The sequence below is a fragment of the Otolemur garnettii genome, unplaced genomic scaffold, assembly GCF_000181295.1.
Source record: "Otolemur garnettii isolate 467f Iridium unplaced genomic scaffold, OtoGar3 scaffold00027, whole genome shotgun sequence".
Classification (NCBI taxonomy): domain Eukaryota; kingdom Metazoa; phylum Chordata; class Mammalia; order Primates; family Galagidae; genus Otolemur; species Otolemur garnettii.
The window spans coordinates 11,821,152-11,829,589 of NW_003852422.1; the positions used below are offsets into that span (position 1 = coordinate 11,821,152).

General features: G+C 41.3%; 1 pseudogene; it reads left to right on the plus strand.

Annotated features, from left to right (window-relative positions):
* The first annotated feature begins 5,209 nt into the window (after window positions 1-5,209).
* LOC111724853 lies at window positions 5,210-5,386 on the plus strand (annotated as a pseudogene).
* The last annotated feature ends 3,052 nt before the right edge of the window (window positions 5,387-8,438 follow it).

An 8,438-nucleotide genomic window follows, 5' to 3' on the forward strand; every position in this document is an offset into this window, starting at 1 on the left:
GACTTCCCACATTCTAACTGGGTTACATACATGATAAATATTTGAACTGTGAGCCTTACTTTATTCATATGAGAGGGTAGCATGTTGATTGTAAAGGCCCAGGCTTTAGAAAATTTAATTCTAGGAATATAGTGGCTACAGTAAAAATAGACTCCAAATACTCCTCAAATGCCTTCTTAAAAAAAGAAAGAAAGAAAGAAAGAGATAGATTAGGCAGCCATTTTACCATCTTTCATGTCCTGGAAAATTAAGACTTTCAGTGTGAAAAATGAGAAATATATATGTAATTAAGAAAAAATTAAGAAAAAGTCCTGTATGTTTGAATAGGAAATATCAGTATTAAACCACAAATGTCCAATTTCTATGCAGTAAAAAGACTTAGAAACAATAACTTACCCAGTAGTGATTAAATCCCTAGGCCCAAGTCTTGAAATACCATGTGTATTATAAGATACAGGACTTTTTGAGAAATAGATGATTCCAGATATGGAGGAAGAAATATATAAGAAGAGTTTGGGAAAATCTTGTCATACCCAGTATCTAGGAAGCTGTCAAAACCTAGCATCATATCTAAAGGAACAAAGGGCAAAAACTGAGCAATTAGAGCTTCTATACAAATAAGAATGACAATGGATTGAAGCACATTAAATATGCTTTTACAACTAAGTAAATTGGGTGGTGTCTGTGGCTCAAAGGAGTGGGGCACTGACCCCATATACTGGAGGAGGCAGGTTCAAACCCTGCCCCAACCAAAAACTAAAAAAAAAAAAATAAAGTAAATCAAGGAAAAAATTTAAACACGTATTCTTTTCTGGTATTCTTTTCTGTAGTAAACTATACTATTGGATAACCAAATACTAGATGTCTCCTTTTAAAATTATTTCAGGAAAGTAATGAAAAAGAAATAATAAAATATTACTATTTAAAATCTCCAGCAAATGCACGATTCTGGCACTGAGCATGAATACATCTGGAAATCAAACAAAAGCGGCCGGGCATGGTGACTCAGCCCGGGCTACCAGCATCTCTGGAGGCTAGGGTGAGACGATCACTTGAGCCAAGAAGTTCAAGGTGACAGCGACCTATGGTTGAGACACTGGTTCCATCCAGCCTGGGTGAAAGAGTGAGACCCTATCTCTAAAAAAATAAAAAGATATTTTATGTTGCCTCATGAAAAAGACACACTCCTCCTACTCCCCCTAAGGTCATCAAATCTGAGTCTGATCAAGCATTCAGATTTCGCTCAGACATCTGTGGGCCAAAACAAAGACACGGCAGTGGTTTGAACTGCACCATGAGCGGGCAGCCAGCAGAGTCCAGGCGGCTGGGAACGCCGGCAGATAAAATGCCAAGCTTGTTCAGTGGTTAAATTTTAAAGAAAGGAAAGAGGATTCTGTACATTAAGTGAGACATCAAAGACATATTGAACTTATAAAAGATAAATAAAGATGAGCAACACTTTGGGGATGCTCATTTGGCTAATTAAACCACACGGAAATCCAAGTGAGTAATTACCGCCGGCGTCAGGGTAGAGCTTCCTTTTGGGGAGGGATGGGGCTTCTGGACCTGGTAGCAGACTCCTATTTCTGGACCTCAGTGAGTGTTCACCTTATAAAATTTCAATCAGCTAGGAAATATTTATGCATGATTTTCTGTAACTATTTTATTTTATAACCTTAAGGACTATAAAGCACACAAAGAACAAAAGTGGTAATGTCAAATGACTCTGAAAGTAAATCCCAGCCCACCACTTACGATTTGTGAAACTGGCAAGTTCGTATCTGAGTATCCGTTTTCTCTGGAAGGAAATGTGAATAAAAACAAGAATGCTTACTGGCTAGAATTGTCCTCAGAGGCCAAAGCAGTGATTTCTTCAGCGCCTGGCCCGGGGTGGCTACTCTGCTAATGTTCCTGCCTTTCCCTCCTCTGCCCATGTGGTTCTTACTCTGCTCTAATGCTGCGTGATTCTAAAACCGATTACTGATCATTTTGTTCAATTGGATACTAATTTCAGATATGTAAATAAATTGCATGTTTCTGAAGACCAATTCTGAATAACCAGAATGCACCCTTCCGAACTGCGGCTGAATCCTGACAGCAAGTTACTGCCCCCTCCTGAGAAGATGGTTTCTACTCACACCTCAAATCCCAGAGCCCTTCATTACAGAACAGTACCTCTTAATTCTGGTTAAAAATAATAATGATAATTAATATTTTGCGGGGAGATAGGTAATGATTAAGTTTTTGACAGTGGCATGTCATTTGTCATTAGAAGCATTCTCCCTGTGCTGAGCGGGCACTCACTATACTTTTTTAATGATTGATTATGTAGAGTTGACTTTAATGGCCTCTCTGTAATGATGGGAATAATTTGAAGTAGAAGGTGATGTCAACATAAGCGTTAAAATTAGGGGAAGTTTTTTGGAGTAGTTACTCTAAAGTGGCACTCAGAGAGGGGAAGGCACGGCCCCACAGAAAGAGACCCAGGCCATGTTGAGGACACCCACCGGAGTCTCGGCCCTGGTCTCACTTCTGATAACAGCCATGGTATACTGGGTGTTTCCCATAGACTGGGGTAAGTGTTTTCCATTCATTGATTTATTTTATCCTTGCATTGGCTCTGAGATCTGTATGTATCCGGTTCACACATGGAAAAACTGTCTCACAGGAACATCTGCCAGTAAAAACAAGAAGGGGACACATATCTAGTGCAAAGAGGAGCTGGAAGTTCAAGCCTACTGTAACCAAACTCTAAAACTCTTACACTTAACTAGGCGATCTCTGAAATCCCTCCCAGTGCAGTAGTCTATGATTTATGAAATCTCTTCTCCACATGATTTTTCAAGGATCTATTGAGCTGAAGGTTGACCTCAGTGGCTCCTGTCTTCTTTGTTTAGTTCATGTCCTTAACTCATGTCAGTATCTGAAAACCTCACTCGTTCCGGGAGCACAGAACCCGGGACAAGGTCTTCCCCACACAGCGACAACATGCCAACATCGATGGAAAATGAGAATTTGAAGATCAAATTTGCTGGAAACTTCTCAAGCCCTTTTCTCTTCCTAGAAATCAGGCTCCTAATATTGAACTTGACTGTAATTCCTTCTAATGTTTACCTAAGAAAATAAAAAAAGAAACACAAAACTATGTCCCAGAAAGAGAGAACAACAATTACATTTTTAAATTAGTCACAGGCTTATCAGCTCCTGCAACTTCTGGTAGTAGACAATAACCCAGAGGACACTGTCATGGAACATTAGGGTAATAGATTTTAAGCAAGTGACATGTTTACGTTGCAAAACAGAACTGTGCAAATTTCTTCATTATTTTCTGCCTAGCATTTTTGAACTTACCTGGAATTATTCAATCCAGTTTACCAGAGGCTGCATGTTTCTGCCTCGTCTTTCTAATGAAACCCTTATGTTCTGAGGTCAGGTCCTCATTACCACTTGCATGAACTTTTTCAATCTCGCAGTTGGTAACTCTCCTTCCAGCCAATTTTATCCCTGATGCATCCAACTCATTACTGCCAGATTTATCTTCCTGAGGAACTGCTCCATGTAAGTCACCTTCCCATATAAAAACATATAACGGATCTTCTGCTCACCGAGCAAAAATCAAAATTGTTAATCGGGGCTTTATATGAACCTTGGCCTGGGTTTAAACCCTCTTTTCAGCCTTGTTTTCTCCTGATCGCCTTCACACAACGTAAGCCAAGTTGACTGAGTATCTTATCACGAGCTCTCACTCTGAGGGCTGCTGTTCCCTTCTGGGAATTTTTCTCTCACCAAGTCTCCACGAGCAAATAGTCTCGAGGACTGTTCAGTGGTTCTAACTTAGAAGCTAAGAAATCCACGAGGTTCTAACTAAGAAACCCACGAGGATCTTCAGAAAGAGGACTGAGTCCTTGGCGCACTCCAGTGCGTCGTACATCCTCACCCTTGGCCTGTCCTACTTTGCTGCAAGCTGACTTTGGATCTGAACGTGAACCTAGGTGACATGGGAGCAGCAAAAGACCATCATTCAAAACTTTAGCAATGGGCCTGAGGAAAAGCCACGTTGTTCCTGACTGTAGCCAGGGCAGGTCACACAGAGCAGACAATTTTGTCGGAAATTGTTACTGTCAACAAACGTTCTTGCCTTGGCCAATAAAGAAAGAGAAAAAGATACATATTAAAAAAAAATAAAAATAGCATACCCTTAATTCTGGACCCTGAAAAAGATAATACAGCCGGCAAAAGAGCTACAGGAAAGTAGTAAGACTCAGAGTGTCAGGTTGAGAGCACTTGGACGATCATTCTTCTGAATGTAATTTTTAGGCGAACAGCTCCCATTTTCTCCAATCCTACAGTTCATTTCTAAATAGTTTCCCCAAAACCTCATAGAAAATTTATGAGAACTTGGGGAAAGAAAAATACCCCCTTCTACAGCAGTTGGGTATCTCTGCTTGCTTTACCAAGTACGCGGTGTGGAATGATGCAGGAGGGAGCTAGTAGCATCTCGGAGCCCGGTAAGCATTTTTTAGAAGTAGCAGGTAAAATAACAGAGCTGTGGAGCCCCAAGCACATGGCACCCCGGGCCTGACACGGCTGTAACAATGTAGTACAAAACCATGGAGTCAGCCGAGGAGGAGCAAGGGGGGGTATTTGTATTAAGTGAGAGAAGATTTATAGATAAATCACTGGAGAAGAGTTATAGTGCATCATGTGTTTGCTACAAAAGGTGCGGAGAGCAATATTTTTTTCTCTGCTTTGTCAACATCTAATGCCCATTTATCTCTGTTACATTCCTCATCCATAGTCACAATCACTCCATAAATTCATCACCATGGATTGTAAAGCTTAAGACAAGGTCAGAAAGCTTATGAAAAGAGTCAGTAATCTATCCAACGGAGGGCTGAGAAATGTTAATGGTGGTAACCTGGTGCACGGGGGACTCGGTTTCCATTACAGAAGTGACTGGCCATCAGTCACCATCGCACTGAGCCATCCTGAAACATTCCGGGAGCTTAAGATGGCTAGGAACAAATACTGCATAGGTCAGAGCTGCCAAGCCAGGAAACAGCTGCTTCTTAAATTTTGTGTTATAAAGTGGGCTAGAGTGAATCCCAGTCAGAACACGAGGCAAATGGTCAGGCGGCAGAGACACCAGCGTGGCGTTTCATAGCTGGCTGGCTGCTGTGTGCTCCTTGACAGCCCTTAACAATGAGCCGTACTGACCTGACAGGGAGGACACCGTCATGAAGATGGCTTTCCCAGGGTGAGGCTTGTCCTTGCATTCCCAGTGTGCTGACCTCTGAGGTTTCCCCAAATGTGGGAAACTCAACTACATAATTTATGGTAGTGGGGACAAAAAAAAATTAAAAAATGAGAGTGGAGCAGAGCCCTTCTCTATCCGTCCACTGTCTACCGGAGTGAGCTCATCTGGGCTCATGTGTCCCTGGGGTGAGGTCACCTCTGCCCACACTCTTCCCCGGTGTGAACCTGTCTCTGTCCACACCCCCCCCCCAGCTATTCCAAACTCCTTCTCTGAAAAGCAGCAGGCTTCTCGTTCCCTCTATGTGCGAGCAGACCCCGCAGAAGGCACCGAGGCCCCCGGCCTCAGAGGCACACTCTTCTTATCCTCACTGTGAGCCCGGGCCTGGGGCCTGTGCACTTGGGGCAGGGAGCTCCATGGCCCCCACCATGGCCTGGGGTGGGTGGGTGCAGGGAAATAGAAGCCACGAAAGGGAGCCTGAGGAGAAGGTGTAAAAGTTCGCTTTTATCTCATGTAATAGAAAATTTTAAAAGATATGTTTTTAAAATATGATTGTCAGGAGCCTAGAACCTTTTCATATATTACCCAGAATTGTTGGAATGACATGTTGCTCTTTGTTTCCTGATGACAGAAGTGATATACCTTCACAGGAAAAACAGAAAAACAGGGAAAGTATGAAAACGAGTGGCCTTGTCTTTCTTTCCTGCACTGGAGGTTATAGCTCTGAACCACAGCTCCATGCTCTGTCTTCTGTGCGTTGCCATAAAGCGCAGTGTGACAGCCTTCCTGGGCAGATTATCCTGCAAGTTCAACTAAAATTATTTTAGCACAAGGAGTGAGATTTGGGGCACATTTTTAGCTTTAATTTCCAAATAAAGTAATGTCAAGACCCATCTCATATTTACCTTCCAAAAACATTTTCATTTGTATAATTTTTCTTTGGATTTGAGTATTTGGGAGTTGTGGACAATTCCTTCCATAATCTGATCATCATCCATCAAGTTTAACTCCTGCTTCAGATTTTCGTCACTTGTTTCTGGGTCTATCCCTCAAGCTCGTCCTACTCCGTCTAGTCGACTTTGCTCCAAATCATGATTATGGCCCATTGTCTTTGTCCTAGGGCTCTCTGTAATTTTAATGGTTAAAAGCCTCACTGAAGACTAAGACTGAGAAGTTGTGAGGAGAAAAGGGTAACGACTGAGAATTTGAGATGGGATTTTAGCAATCACTTTCTCCACGGTGGTACATCTTTTATCCCATGGTTCAGGGAGTCTCTTCGCTACTCACCTTTTCTCTGGCCTGAGAGGTTTGTCACCTTTTTACTGCACCCAGTGTCCCTGAACAAGACTGCCTCCATCATCTCTGTTCTCCCCTCTATTTCAAGGGCACCAGACACCAGTGTCCAGGCCTTGCTCAGTAAAAACAAAACAAACAAACAAAAATACCAAAATGGTCTCCAGACCCAAAGTAGACAGTATTTTTACATTAATTTGGAAAATAATTTTAGAACTTCCTGGTCCAAAACCTCATTTTATCTTTCTTACTTTTATCTAAGGCCCGTCTATGTATTTTCTTCCCAAATTGAAATCAGTACAGAAAAGTAAATTCAAGTTGTGAAGTAGCAGAAGACAAAGAAATTGCAGAGTTTTCAAGTCAGACTTTATACAAATGCTTCCTAGGAGAAGTTCGAGAATTAGGCAGGGGTCTGGTTAAAGTCACTGCGTTGTCCTTATCCTCAGTAGTTCTCCAAGTGGAAAGAGGACGATGTAAGTAAAATAGAAAAATAATTTTCTCTTTTTCACAGCAAATCTTGCCAGGGTATTACGGATTACTTTCCCTCTTGTTATCTATCATACAGCTTTGAAAATAAGTCTTCCTGATGATATTTACTTATGTTTGTTTGTTTTGTCATAGAGATGGGGTCTCACTTGTTGCCCAGGCTGGCCTTGAACTCCTGGGCTGAAACAATCTTTCTGCCTCAGCCTCCCAAGTAGCTAGGACTAAATGCACACTTCCCTGCTCCCCGCTGGCATTGACTTCTTTATTTGTTCAGTGTATTTATTGCTCATCTATTATATGTCAAGCATTATGCTTAGCAGCATAATAAAATCATAGAGAAAGACGAGGCCATATCATTAAAGCCCTTGTAGGACATGTTATAGGTTTTGATCTTTATCCTGAAAGACATAAAAATACATTGAATAATTGTCATCAAAGCAGTCAGAGAGCAGAGGCTTCTGAATTGTGCACTTTAAAAGGGTAATTTTATAGGATAAGAATTTTGTATCAATAAAGCTTTAATTAAAACAATGTATAGGGCGGCACCTGTGGCTCAACGGGGTAGGGTGCCAGACCCATATGCCGGAGGTGGCAGGTTCAAACCCAGCCCCAGCCAAAAAAAAAAGGAAAGAAAAGAAAAAAAGAAAAACAATGTATAACAATGTCTTAAAAAACTGTATGTATATTAAATGCATTTCTAATCCCCTCCACTAATAAAAAATAAATAAAAATTGGACCAGCATAGAAGGAGAAAAATCCTTTCATTATCTGTAAGGATATGAAGAAAAATACCTCCCCACTGACCTCAGACCTCTTACATTTGGCATAGTGTGGTGGATACAGATGGACTATAAAAGAGGAAATTAGAACATTCTGCTCAATAAATGTAAAAAGAAACACATGTAAGAGGATAGAACAGGTACAATATTAAAATGGACAATTGACAAATTTTTCAACAATATCAAACTACTGGACATTTGGCAAGAACCCATTGTCATTTCAGAAAAATATTGGTAATATATGGTGACTATAACTGAGCTGGACTACTCTTGAAGATATATCATAATCTACACTCAGTTACCAGGTGAGGCACCATCTGTACAATACTCGTGTGTCATTAACAGCCATGCTGTCATAAATTACACAATGAAACCGTTTTGCTCAATGAAATTTTGTTAAAAATGAACCCCACTGATGATGCCCGACGAGTCCACAGGATAGATTTTGGCAGTTGTCCCCAACATTGATGTGCACAGGCATAACACCGCCTGCCTGCAGCCTGCCCTATGCGCAGACTGGTATGAGGATGCTGAGAACAAAGGCTTGGTCATCTCTGTTAATGTAAGATGAGCAGGCAATTCCACACTCTCATGTGGACAAGGGTGTACAATTAAAGCTCTTTATT